Genomic DNA, 15,013 nt, shown 5'->3' with positions numbered 1-15,013 from the left:
AACGTTTTCGAAGCCGATGGATTCAATTGCGGTTGAATTTAGTGGGCCGTGAAGCGAAGAATATATCAAATGCAGTTAGCACCTCTCCAAGGATTTGAACTTAAGTCCTCGAAGGTGATTGTCCAAGGAATAGAACAGGTGATAATCGGACATTGCAATGTTCGAGAAGCGTGGGAGATGCAATAATGTTTAACATACAAAGGGTAGAATGGTCCCCCGGGTCATCGTAGCCAAATGTAGCTTAGCGTTGTCCTTTAACAGGAGGACCTCTTCACGATTCAGAAATGGTGGCTTTTGTGGTTTGAGTTTTTTTTCCTTGAACATTGCTCAACTGTTGACTACACACAGTTGCATTATTGTTCTGACAGGCTACTAGCAGTTCCCGATGCGCGATGCATTGAGTATTCCACGAAACACACAGAGGACCTTCTTCTGGTGCAGTACTGGAATCAGATGTTTTGGAACCAGTTCTGTAATGCTTACCAATGATGAAGCCGCCATGGAGCTTTGGCCATACGGCTAACTTCTCATCACATGTCAACATCCTGTTCCGAAATGGCTCCTTCCTCAGACGAGGCAGCAAAGAAACACAGGTGTCTGTTCACGTTGATTTCTTGCTCGCAGTCAAATCATGCGGAACTTATCGACCAAGCTTGTAGTGCTTCCCAAGTTGAGGCCGATCCTGCCGAATGGTTTGTTCACTCAGACTAAATTGTAATCATAGTTCCTCAAATGTCTGGCCATTGTTCGCCTCACTTGATGCCTGAAGATCTTCATTCTGTACATGTATTGGTCTTCCGGCTTGTGGTGTGTCTTCGTGTGTTTCGTCGCCGTCCTTAAACTTGTTAAACAACCGTTGTGCTACTTGCGTAGTCACGACATCCTCACCAAAGGGCAGGCATATGTGCAGTTTCACTGTTGCGACGTTTGACTCCAGTTTGAACTCGTACACCATACACGGCCTTATGGGGCTCAGGGGGTTCCATGTTCACACTGCCCTTTCCCAAGTTCCATGTGTAACTGAATTGCCACTACAAAGTAGTATGTTGGATATACCCACAGCAACAACTGACCTTCACCTTATTTCCTTTCACATTCACCTCTCGGTATGTGTGCTAATTTAACACAGGAATCCACAAAAAGCAATATAACTTTCTTGGTTTCCTTTGTAATTGCCACCAGAATTTTCGCAACTTCTTCAAACTTTGAAGACTGCTTCCTTACTGCTACCTTACGTCAATAATCCTATTGGCACCATATGACACTAATATATATCTATATAATCACCTGTCACTCTGCTTTTTTCTCGAGTATTATATAGCATTCCAGTAAGTGAACAGAAATTAATAATCCATACAAAACCTTGTATTAATTATATTAAATTTATTTTTAGAACACATACTCTCAAATTAAATTATTGATTTTAGCCTAATTAGATATGTCTTATCGAATTTCTAAAAATCAAAGTTATTTAAGTCACCCGATATAATTTCTTATGATGATATACAGATCAAAATAACAAATATTTAATATTGTATATTACAGTGAAGGTGTCTCACAGATAGGCGGCTATGTGGAAGTAAATGTCAGAGTAAAAACAGTAATGGAAAGACGTCGGTTAAAGGTGGTTCATGGGCCCCTGGACATTGCAGGTAATTTTATAGTTGTATGCTTTTCGATTATACCCTTTCGAGCTAAAGTAGATCGATGATTAATGAAGATAAATAGTTGCGAAACTAATTTTTGTGCTCTCCCATCCGTAGCATTGCACATAAACAATGATTAGTGAGGCGTTTACATTATTTGTATGTAAACTCTTATCTTTCAACATCACAATATCGTCTCCTAGTGATTTATTATAATGTTATTAAATTTATAAAATTGATAAAGTTCATGATGCTTATATATTTTTTTTAAAAAAATAAAGAAAAATGGAAGAATTTTATCTTATTTTCCATACGTAGAAAATGCCCGGAAACATATTTGATAACAACAATAAATAAGATAATGTAGCAGTAGAATTTACACTTATACCTAGTGCCGTCGCGTGGCTTGTTAGTGCCCGGGGCGAGAATTCCAAGGTGCCTCCCTCCCCCAAGTGCGTTATGAAAAACAACCAGTTTATTCGGTATTCCTAGATTTAGATATGGAATTTATGATCATAATGTAAAATAAAAGTTAGTATTATGTCATTTTTTAAAGTGAAAGGCTTTTGCATTTAAGACATAAAAGTTAATGAAAACATGGTTTTGAATTATTGAAATCGAGTGCTATTCTTTTTTTATTTTTCACTGACATAGTAATATCATAGAATATGCAAATGACGACACAAATGTTAAATTCCAAGGTAACAAAATTCTCACAGCGGTATGTACAGATTTCCAGTTGAATAATCTTAGACGATACCGGTATTTTTTCAAGTTAAATACTGTATTCGGAGTCCCTCAAGGTTCTAATCTAGGTCCTGTTGTGTTTCTTCTTGTTATTAATAATATCCCTCTGTGTTTTAAAACTTCCTGTATTAAGTATTAACTCTGTCTATTAAGTTCTTTTTTGCCGACAGTGTCAAATTAAACTACAAAGTAAATTCAATTGATGACTACTTGAAGTTCAATAGAATCTACAAAGAGTTCAAATATGGTGTAATAAGAACAAATTAGTCCTTAATGTGTCCAAATGTAAATGTCTATCTTTCACGAGAAAAGAAAATACAATTAACTTTACCTATAAAATACGTTGCATTTCCTTGTCTACCCCAATTACTGCCAAAGATCTATGAGTTATATTTGATAGCCAATTAACCTTTGCTCAACAAAATAACGAATAGTGCATATAGATACTTAGGTTTAATTTGTAGGATAGGGCAGGATTTCTACAAAGAATCAACATTTATAAGGTTATGTTTTTCGTTTGTGAGATCAAATTTAGAATACTGTTGCACTATTTGGACCCGAAATGCCACTAGATACTCTGATACAGTAGAAAATATATAGTTGAAATTTTAAAAAATGTTTGCATATAAGAAAACCGGTTTCTACTCAATGTATGTAATCTACGAAGACATAGTAACGAATTTTATTTTCCGAACATTAGTAAATAGGAGATGCGTGTTTGATCAACTGTTCATACATAAATTATTAAATGGTAAAATTGATCGTCCAGAATTAGTTTTAGAAGTATTATTACGTGAATGAATAGGTAAGAAAAAAATAGCAAACACTGGGATTTTCTTTTGTAGAAAAGAGCGAGCTAACATATTACATAAGGATAAATCTATTGTACTATTTTCTATTCTTGTACTTTTGCCAACAATACAATGCATGTAGCTGCTTAATAATATTGTTTTTAATGAGAAACGAAATTTTGCACTAAATTGTGGAAAATGTGTGCTTCATACAACGAAATAACTAAATTTCATGTAGTAGATGCATTTAGTATGTCCGAAAAGAAGTTGAAAACTTTGTCAGGCAATAACTTCTGCATAACTAAACGACGCATATTTGCGTTTGAATAATAGTGTATGATAGATAATTATCTACACGACTCCTTTGCATTAAGTCTGTTGTGTTGTTCTTATGAAATAAATAAATAAATTTTAGTTAGCAGTGGCCTGTTCATTATTAAAATATGTGATTTAACATTACTTTAAAAAATCAGCTACGAACATAATTTGAATTTCTTGAATTTTGTTGATTTATTGTCCCGGCGTCAAGTCTGGTTGCGGTTCCCACGGCAATCGCCCCGGTCGCTCCGCCCACGCGATAGCCCTGCATATAACTTCTTTATACCGTTTAATGCAAATGAAAATAATATAAACATCATAAAAATTCCTATTAGTGCAGCACAAAAATCTTCTTTGAACACCTTACCCAACCAAAGATTGAAGTAAAATAATTTGTAATGTAATGCAATTTTAAAATTCAGCCTATAACATCACGGAGTAAAAATGAGTTGCACACAATATTAGACAACAACAAAATTCAGCTCAAATTTGGTCTACTTCCCCAACTTAGTTGAAATTACAAAGAGGTTAGTTTGGAAAATATAGATATAGAAAGTTATATCTTTTCTTTCTATCCACAAAATTACAATGTTAAGTTTAGTAATGTAAGTTAATCCATATTTCAAGATCAAAATTTTGAATTCTTAAATTAATTGCAAGATTCAATCAAAAAATGAACGGTGGATAAAATTGTCTCCTCTTTCTCTCTAAGTTTAAATGAGCCAGGATCCCCTTTGGTAAATTATATAGAAGGTATATAAGATGTTCAGAATGAATGTTCAGTTAAGGAAAAGTTTTCTTGGGTTCAATATGCCAATATTTCAAGTTTATTTCTAATTTTTTGCTAGTCAACTCTTCAAGTAAATAAGCGTATTTGAAGATATTAGCGCTAATATTGATATTATTTAATACTTACTAAGTTACTCTTTATGTACAGGGGTATGTTGGTAAGACAACTACAATATTCAATAATAGATCTAAGATCTTTAAACATTAAACTCACATAGATCACATAATCAAAGATGAATAAAAAACACTTTCTTGTATACAGCGATTATTTCTACTTCAGTATTTTGTGTACAAGGTAACATAACTATTACAATGAAATTGTTATATATTATATAATAAGTAAATATACAGGTGACAATTTTTTTAATTGGTTATTTTAGAATTTGAACGTATAATTGCTAGAATTAATTCAGATATTAATTCTTGAAAGAACTAGTTAGTATCTGAATGCCGTTTAACATCACTAATATAGTAAAACTCAGTATTAAAATACAGAACACGGTAGGAACGTGTAGTTTCATTTTATCCTCACCATTCTTACAAAGACGAGGAAATAATATAAATAGTTGTGGGACATGATGGTGATTGGGAGCTATAAACATGAACCAACGTAATACTGCTTTTATGTGGCTTCTCCTGTCATATATTTCAATTGATCATATTTCACATATAGAGAAGTATTTTAAAGAATGTTTGTGGGTAATATTTGTAAAATTGTCTTTAGAGGTTGGTACTAACTTTTAATTTACATTTCAAAATTCATTAAAGAGCACGAAGCTACACATTCCTAGCGTTATTAGAAGGTAATTAATTGTAATTTACGTGAGATTGTAACAAGTATAATGGCACATTTAAAAAGAATGAGAAAGTAAAATATTTATGTTTTCAGTTAAAATATTATTTATATTTCATTTCTGAAATAATTTCTTATCCTTTTTTAATGTTAAAATTCTCAAACATTATAGCCAGAAGTAATATTTGAGAAATTGCTGTGTTTCATCGTTTGCTTAAATTTTAAATGTTTATTTCTCTGAACGTTAGGGGTTTAACTCACTATATTATCATTTGGGCTTTTGTATTTGTATGTATAATATGTAACTTATTTACAACTTATAATGACTGAATTTACCCTCGGAATTATGATTTCAAATTGTTTATGAATAGGATAATACCTGCATAGTAAACGTAAATCGTATGTAACAATTTTTACTTTTATGTGGAATAGTATTTACTTTGTTTTCGTTATTGAATAAGAAAGTCTTCACTATAAACAAGTTTTCTTCTCTTTATCGTAGATTATTGTTATCATCTAATAATTTAATTTTCTCTTTCTTTATTTATTTACATTACTAATCCGGAATATATATTACATTTTTATAGATTCTGTTTTATAATAAGTTATCCAATTAACAGTTAATAAGATCAAACCACAGTAAAACTTATTCATTATTTTTCAGTGTCTGTTGGTGGCGTATTTTCACTTTTCATTGGTGTGAGTTTCTTGAGTCTCGCTGAGATAATATATTATATTGTGTTGAGACCCATTTTCCTTCTTTGGACACGTAAGAAGAATTGCTAAACCTATGCAATATTCCAGATAAATTTTTAGAATTATTGTACCTTCTAGAAATGAGGTGGCAGAAAGATATATGAAAACTTGAACAATGTAGATCTTACATTTTGAGAAATTGATTCAACTCTAGAAACAACACACAAATTTCTAGCTCATCTGGACTCATATTTAATGCTACTTTAACTTTCAGAAAATGCATTTCATTTTTAGATGCTTTTATTGACTGAATAAACTAACCAATGAAAAAACTCCATCCTTAATTTCATTGCAAATAGACTTGAACTTACGCAATACTGTTATTTGTTTGATTATGAATGTGACATCTAAAGGAAAACAAATGGAAAACATATTACTTAGATGTACTTCTCGTATATATAGAAATTTATCAATAACAGTATAGCATTCAATGTATGTATATTAACAATTATAAAGGTTCTTTTTTATTCGGAAAACTAAGCCAGAAGAGCATATAAGAATATATAGGGGATTATGTAAATTTGGGTCTAGTTGATGCTCTTGATATTCTTTAAATCAAAGTTTGCGAAAAGCGAAGATTTAGATCTTTCCAATTATATGCATCTAAAAACAAAATTTCTTCTTTTGTTATATGTTGATTATTTTTCAGTAAAGATGATGAAGTTTAACTGGGGAATATTACTAATAGTAGGTTCAAATTATTCACCCAGTTTCCTTCCAAAATATAAGTTTAATAAAGGTAATATGACTCACGTGTGAAGTATACTGTTTCGAAATATAATTCATTTTTTATTGTTACAGGAGACTAATGCATTGCTTGAACAAATTAAATTCTATACATCACGATATTTTTAAATTTTATTTTTAAGTACGTAGAGCTCAGCTGCATTTTTTTTTCAAAAAAAAATATCGATTTATAAAAATATTACTAAATATGATTTCGTAATGTACAGCTTTAAAAGCGATACTCTCGTTATAATTTTTTTTTCTTTGGTTTGCCTTACTCTTGCAGGTAAACTGATTTTATTGAATACTAATTTCTTCGTTGTTTTTATTTAAAATGGAGAAGACATCAGGTTGTGGTTAACACTACAACTACATATAACATGTTACTATCTGCACTGTTGCGTGCCTGCCATAAAGAGTTTATGCTTGCTTGGAGGTTTTATCTAGGCCTGCTTTTATTAATTAGCGTACAAGCCAGAAGTTAAGGAATCAACTATTTTATATAAAAGAATGAACTGTGACTCATCAGCGTAGTGTATTATGATATTAACTTTTTTCAAAAGTGCATTAATGAATCTAATTCATTGCATTCCGTCATTCACTATATCATAAATCAGGACACATGAATACTTGATGAAGTAATTATAGTACTGTTTTATTAATTGTAGTGTAACGTAAATTATTCGAATGTAGTTTTATACATGACAATTAAAAGTGATAACATAGTTACTAGTAGAAATCACTGCTAAGTGGAAATTTAAAAGAAGATATAACTTTATAGTGTTACATATTGTATTATACACGTATGTATCGATTTTACAGTTTTTTTTTGTTTTAAATTCAAACATATTTGCATGAATTTGAAATATACGCTTCACTGAATATATAACTGTAAAAATCATTAAACATAACTACAGCCTTATATGCTTTTACAAATAATGATCGATCACTTTTAACGTTTTGAGCTTCAATGTAAAGAGAGTGTTAGGGAATCCATGGATTAATCACTTGTTCCTGTTACGGCAAATGCTATAGGTGTATTATCAGCTAGTGAACTGATTGGTTTATATGAAACAACATGATTATCTAATATATTAGTTTGTGTAAGATTTGTAGGAAAATATTTCTAGTTCAATTTTACAGACTCGTTGGATTGGTGATGTAAAGAAATCATGGTGTTGATGATGGTAACTTAATCAAATATGTCCTCCGATAATTTAATATTCTCATAAGACCTATTTTCTTTGTTTTCTGTGTATGGTTTCTCTTTTTACTCTTGTTCTTCTTCCTCATGATAATGTGTAATAATGAACGATTGAAGGTAGAATTACATGCATTTTTCCTTTTCCTTTGTTGCTTTTTAGATTATGACTTAAATTACAGTTTATTGTCATCTTGTTGTTGTAAGCTAAATCTCGCTTCACGAGTTCGTTGATGAAGGTTTCGACAATAATGTATGTTTGGTATCAACGGTGACGTTATTAACAAAGTTCGCCTCAGATTCTAGCAATTCCTTGCTATTGCTTTAGCACCTTATTCATTAATGACGTGACTGATCGATATAGTCCAAGCACACAATATGGATTATTAAAAATTTCGGAGGATATATGATTTGCAGGATCCATATTTATGATACTTGGTAATGGAGCAACTATATCTCCAACAAATTCGAATTGAATAATATCACAATATATACACATTGTAGGTGGAAGCCCTAAACGTAAATTTGGAACTGTTTGTTCTTGATGTATTTCCTTTAAATTTGCTTTTGGTTCGAATCCCAACATCAGACTAAAATTGATGTTGTAACTTTCACATTTCTGCTTTTACGAAGGCGTCTTATAAAACAGGTATTACTTTTACTAACGTAGGAAATATATAAATGTGGAAATATGTTGTGTATTAATGTATTAATGTATTGTGTATTAATTATCTATATCAATTCTGAAAAATCAGTATAATACAGAACAGGAATACATATAAACTTCCATTAATAGCTGTTTGTAATTTTGTAGAAAATTTTATTATTTTTTCATTAATATTTAATGCTTAATGAGGGTAATGGATCTCAACACTAGCCACTACCAATTTTTCTGGCAATTCCATTCTTTGAAGAAGTTTAGTAATATATCATTTGAACGTATCATTAGAAAATAATATTCCACAAAATTATTACCGCGAAACATAAGATAAAATTCTCTATCAAGTTGTATTGTTTTTGGTGATCTTCTTTAGAGGTTGTGCATGTATCCAGGAAGTGAAACAAGAAGGATATCCTTTGCCATGAACAAAACATTTCTTTCTGCTACCTTTTCTTTTTATGCGTACGATTTCACATATGTAAAAACTTTTTGAGAACATCACAGGTTGTAATTCATCTATATGAAATAATCCTATAAAACTTTCCGAAGTACAGTTTTGCGAGTATCAAATTTTCGTTTAATTGTATTGATTAGTACTCCTTCACAAATCTTAAGATGCCTCACAAAGTTTGGATTCTTCTTTATTTTAGTATCATACCGATTACGCCACACTTTTAAAATATTCTTTACAGAATCGTTTGCAGATTACATCTTAATGCATGAATAATAACATTCATTGTATTATTTCACAAGAAAATAAAATACATTTATACAATTATACATCTGATATTTAGCGAAACAATTCCATAGTTTTTCTTTTAGAGTTCTGTTAAAACGTTCTGCAATACTAGCCTTTATATAAGTATTTTTAGTTATATAATGTTTCATTGTATTGTACTTGAAATTCTGTTTTTCCTTTCTACATGGTTAGATTAAATAGGTTATATTACAGTTTACATAATTATACTGTACAATTACTTAAACAACAATAAACATCATTGAAGTGCGACAAACAACAATAAAAATCATTGAAGTGCGACATCCTTTTGCTAATTGTGAGTAAGTTACCTGTGAATTAAATAACGCTGGAAGAGTCGTTTAGACATATATATTTCAATGAAATCTTGAGTCAACAAATGAAATTATTTAGAAAGTACATTATATTCTAACTGGACACAAAAACAAAACAACAGTTAATATAGACAATTTCATGAATTCGACTAGGTCCTACTAAGTAAATACGTTTTCTTCTTCTAATGCTACAACATAACATCAAAACTTTGAATGGTAACAAACAATAATAACTAAAAAATCACTAAACGTATTGCTTATGTATAATATTTTGTTTTGTTCTTAACTAAAAAGGGGGAAATTCTTTTGACTTTATAATATATAGTTACAAAATTTATAACTATTTTCACTCATGTTCGCTTCATCTCATTTCGTAAAAAAATTTACAACTCTCATCTCGTCTCGATTCTTGAACAATTCTTTCTCTATTCTCAGAAACCTTTTCTCTTCTCGCCTCGGTTTGCAAATTTGTGTATGTCATTTCTTGTTGCATTGATTCAAAATTTATCACAATTCTTGCTTGTCACAAGAAGTCCAGGAAATCTGTCATATAAGAACATCTAACCATATTTATTATTGGAATACATTTTTACTGACTTGCATATATTTGAAATTTGATATCTTGAATACGTTCGTACAATCATTTTACCAATTTATAGTTTTTATATATTAATCAGGTTACAGTAAACGGTGTTTGAAACCTAACACGTGAAGGTCCCAGAAGTTGTAGCTCAAATCTAATTGCAACATAACCCTTCTGATAGAGCATTATCAGAAATGAAAGCAGGGTTATGACAAGAATTAGGTGGCATAGCAGCCTCCGGCAGATCCTCGCCCACTGAAATAAAGAGAAGTTCAATTCAATTCAATTCAAATAAAAATGAGCAAAATTCATGTTGCTCTGATCCAGAAGGTAGGATATACGGGACTTCAAAATTTGAATATCAAAAAATTATATCATTAAATTATGTACTTCTAAAGTAAATATCTTAAAAACCATTAAAGCAATCAAAACAAAGTTACACAATATAATGAGAATAAAATGCCCTATTGAAAACCACAAAAAGTGTTGCCATAGATGAAACAGTGTTACCAAATCAGCATAAAAACCTTTTTGTTTGAAATAGCAACATGTGCAAGTGAGCACAGATTTAAAATGCATTATTATCACTAAACACAACACTGAAGCGTAGTGGTACAATGTTACATACTGTTGGAGATACGTGTTGTGAAAATGTTCAAGGGAGAAGTCGAACGGATGTGGCGACAGATTGTAATAAATTAATCCATTGGAAAAAGTAATGGTTTTGTACTATACTTCTGTAGCCCCGGTGAGTAAACAGACAACTCGCAACAGCAAAATGATACATGGGAGAAAGAAACTTGTGTTTTCTATTTCTCTAAACTGGTTCTCCATATTACTTTATCAATGTTTGCAAAAGTTTTTTCTTGATTTATGCCTTTCGTGTTAAGAGACATATGCTTTTACTTCCTCTCTTACATTCCATATGATTATGGTTGTACATGGTAATATTAATATATTTACATTGCAAAATTAATTATTTTATTACTAATTCATTTCGTTTTTAGTCGGCCTGAATAGCCGTGTAGTTTAGAAGGGTACACAACAGACATTATGGATCGCGGATTCCGAACCCGCCTTAATCATGTTTTATTGTATTTTTCACCTTATATTTCATTGTTAGCTTTCTCTTTCATAGTAGATCGGATATCACTTTACATTATGGGTTCCGTCCTATATAGCTTCGGAGCTGACACACGCCATAAAAATGTCATTACTCACTTTCGTTTATCAAATGCATCAATATTTTGGGACACTGCTGACATTTTGCGTTATGCATATGAACTAAATTCACAGTATGAGATACAGACACCTTTATTATCATCTGTTGCTACATATCAGACTTCTCAGCGCAGGTAGCTCCCACAGTGTGCAACATTGTACCATTACACTAAACTTTTAGGTTTTAGTGATATTAGTGCATTTTTAATCTGTGAACACTTGTATAGGGTGCTGTTTCAAACTAAATGTTTTATGCTGAGTAAGTAATACTGCTTCACATACGGCAAACTTTGTTTGTGGTTTCCGTTAGGGCATTTTGTTGTCATTATATCACTTTTGTTTTGATTGCTTTATTAGTTTTCAACATATTTACTTAAACGTACATAATTTCATGGTATATTATTTCGGATATTCAAATGTTGAAGCCCCGTAGCCCCTATCCATCTGGTTCATAGCAGTAGTAGTCCCCCCGTTATGCGCGAATGACTCATCCTCACACTCTTTTATGACCGGGGTGAAAGGTCAATGACCTCGCCCGGGGGCAATGACCTAGGGGTACCTAGGACCACCCCCTCTAAATTTTGGCAGGGGTACCTTGGCCCACACCCTAAATTTTGGAAGGGGTACATAGGACCACCCCCCTTAAATTTTGGAAATTGCCAAATCTAAAAATTTGGTATGGTAGCCTAGGACCATAGTATGTACATCTATCAGTATTGGGTGTCTATGTCGTTCCCTTTCATGGGTAAAAAATTGCCAAAAATTCAAATTTCGGAGGTTTTTGACCTAATTTATTCCCTTTGATGAGGTGTTATTACCCTATATGGTTATATTGGCGTATACAGGGGTTCATTACCTTTCATAACATATGGGTATATTAATGCACCCCTTGAAAAATTTGGGAGGGGTACTTTGGCCCACCCCTTAAATTTTGGAAATTGATCATTTTATATATTTGGTATTATAGTACTGGACTCTAACATGTATTATGATAAATTTGGATGGTCCACCTCGTTTCCTTCTAGGGGTACAAAATTGCCAAAATATAAACGTAAGCAATACGTAGTACCACGTGTTTGGTTTTTGGTCGATTTTATCCCCTTTGATGAGGTGTTATTATCCTATATAGTTATATGGTCATGTATAGGGGTCCAGTACCTTTCATAAGATATGGGTATATTTGTGCACTCCTTTAAAAATTTGGGAGGGGTACTTTGGCCCACCCCTTAAATTTTGGAAATTGCCCAATTTAAACATTTGGTATTATAGTACCGGACCCTAACATGTATTATGATAAATTTGGGTGGTCCACCTCGTTTCCTTTTAGGGGTACAAAATTGTCAAAATATAAACGTAAGCAATACGTTGTACCACGTGTTTGGTCTTTTGGCCCAATTTATCATCTTGGATGAGGTTCTATTACCTTATATGGTTATGTATAGGGGTCTATTCCATATCATAAGATATAGGTACATTTGTGCACCCCGGGAGGGGTACTTTGGCCCACCCCTTAAATTTTAGAAATTGCTCATTTTATATATTTGGTATTATAGTACTGGACCCTAACATGTATTATTATGATAAATTTCAGTGGTTCACCTCGTTCCTTTTTAGGGGTACGAAATTGCCAAAATATAAACGTAAGCAATACGTTGTACCACGTGTTTGGTTTTGACCTAAGTTATCCCCTTGGATGAGGTTCTATTACCTTATATGGTTATATGGTTATGTATAGGGGTCTATTCCCTATCATAAGACATAGGTACATTTGTGCACTCCTTTAAAAATTTGGGAGGGGTACTTTGGCCCACCCCTTTAATTTTGGAAATTGCCCCTTTTACATGTTTGGTATTATAGTATAGAACCCTAATATATATTACTATAAATTTGGGTGGTTCACCACGTTTCCTTTGATGGGTACGAAATTGCCAAATTTTAGTACAACCACGTGTTTGGTTTTGGCTCAATTTATCCCCTTGGATGAGGTCCTATTACCTTATATGGTTATATGATCATGTATAGGGTCCATTCCATATCCCCTTAAATTTTGGAAATTTTCCAATTTAAGCATTCGGTATCATAGTACATGACCTCAACATGTATCATGATAAATTTGGGTGGTCCATCTTGTTCCCTTTCATGGGTAAAAATTACTAAAATATAAACATAAGCAATATGTTGTACCATGCGTTTGGTTTTTGGCCCAATTTCTTCCCTTTGATGGGGTTCTATTACCTTATATGGTTATATGGTCATGTATATGGGTTCATTTCCTATCATAAGACATGGGTACATTGACGCACCCCTTGAAAAATTTGGGAGGGGTATTTTGGCTCATCCACTCGGTTTTAGAAATTGTTTTAATATAAGCATTTGGTATCATAGTACAGGACTTCAATATGTACCACTATAAATTTGGATGGTCCACATCGTTCCCTTTCATGGGTAAAGAACTACCAAAAATCGAATTTCGGAGGTTATTGACACCTATTTAGTACGTTATATGGTTTATTACCTTTATATGTTTATGTTCCCTTTTAAATTTGGGAATTATCAAATAACAAAATTCGGTAAACGTTTTCTAGGACCCATTGGTGTTCCTCTTATGGCCAAATATTCAAAATTTAAATGTTATTGACCGGCTTTATTATTGAATAAGTACAGGATTTATTACTTTTTTTCATAAGACACAGGTGTATTTGTGTACCAATCTTAAATTTTGGGAGGGGGTACATTTCTTATTGTCGTATCAATAATTGGTAATTGGATAGTATATCATTCATTGGGTAAATCATTGTCAAATATGAGTATGATCACGTGATCAGTTATTAACCTATGATGGGATTAGGAGTCCAGGACATTGGTACATTAAAACTTTGTAGTATAATTTGAGAATGCGTCATTGGTTTTGATTATTCACGCCAAATATAAACGTAAGCAAGACGTTGTACCACGTGATTGTCCTTGATGAGGTAGTGTACAGGGATTCATTTCCTTTGTTGTGGTACTTCTTAAGTTTGAGTACACACACTTCTAGAAAACAGTTGGTTCTACTCAGGTAAACAATTGACGGACATTATTGACCTTATTGAACATATAATAATATGATTAACTCTAAGACTTAGGTATATCAGGAGAAGTATTCTTTAAATTTGGGAATGGTGATAAACAGAATTTTAACATAAGGTGCGAAATTAGAAACAATACATTGAACTTTTTAGTCACAGCTCATAGTCTAAGATCATTGGTGGTGATTGATTTTGAAATCTGATAGCTATCCTTATTGAATCTTATGACTCATAGACGAAAGGCAATACATGCTACAACACTGGCAAAGTTATTGTTAATGCAATTTGATTGGTTGATCACTATCTTTCCTGCAATCTGATTGGTTGATCACTATCTTTCGTGCAATCTGATTGGCTGATGATTTTCAAATCTTTGCTGTATTCAGTTTTAAGTTTTGTTTAACATTTAAAAATCTTGGTTTCGTTCAACATTTTGCACTCACTGATAAATATGATCAAAACCGTTTATTTGTTAATCGAATAGTTAAAAACCGGATAAAGTTTGACGGTTAACCGTGAAACGTAAAATTTTTTAGTTTGAAATTTTTTTGCTTGAAATTTTTTTGTTTGAAAATTTTTCGTTTCCAAATTTTTTGTTTCAAAATTTTGTTTGAGATTTTTTCGTTTGAAATTTTTTGTTTA

This window comes from Thermobia domestica, chromosome 5 (assembly GCF_964235325.1).
Source record: "Thermobia domestica chromosome 5, izTheDome1.hap1.1, whole genome shotgun sequence".
In the NCBI taxonomy this organism is placed as follows: Eukaryota; Metazoa; Arthropoda; class Insecta; order Zygentoma; family Lepismatidae; genus Thermobia; species Thermobia domestica.
Note: the sequence above shows the minus strand (reverse complement) of the source record.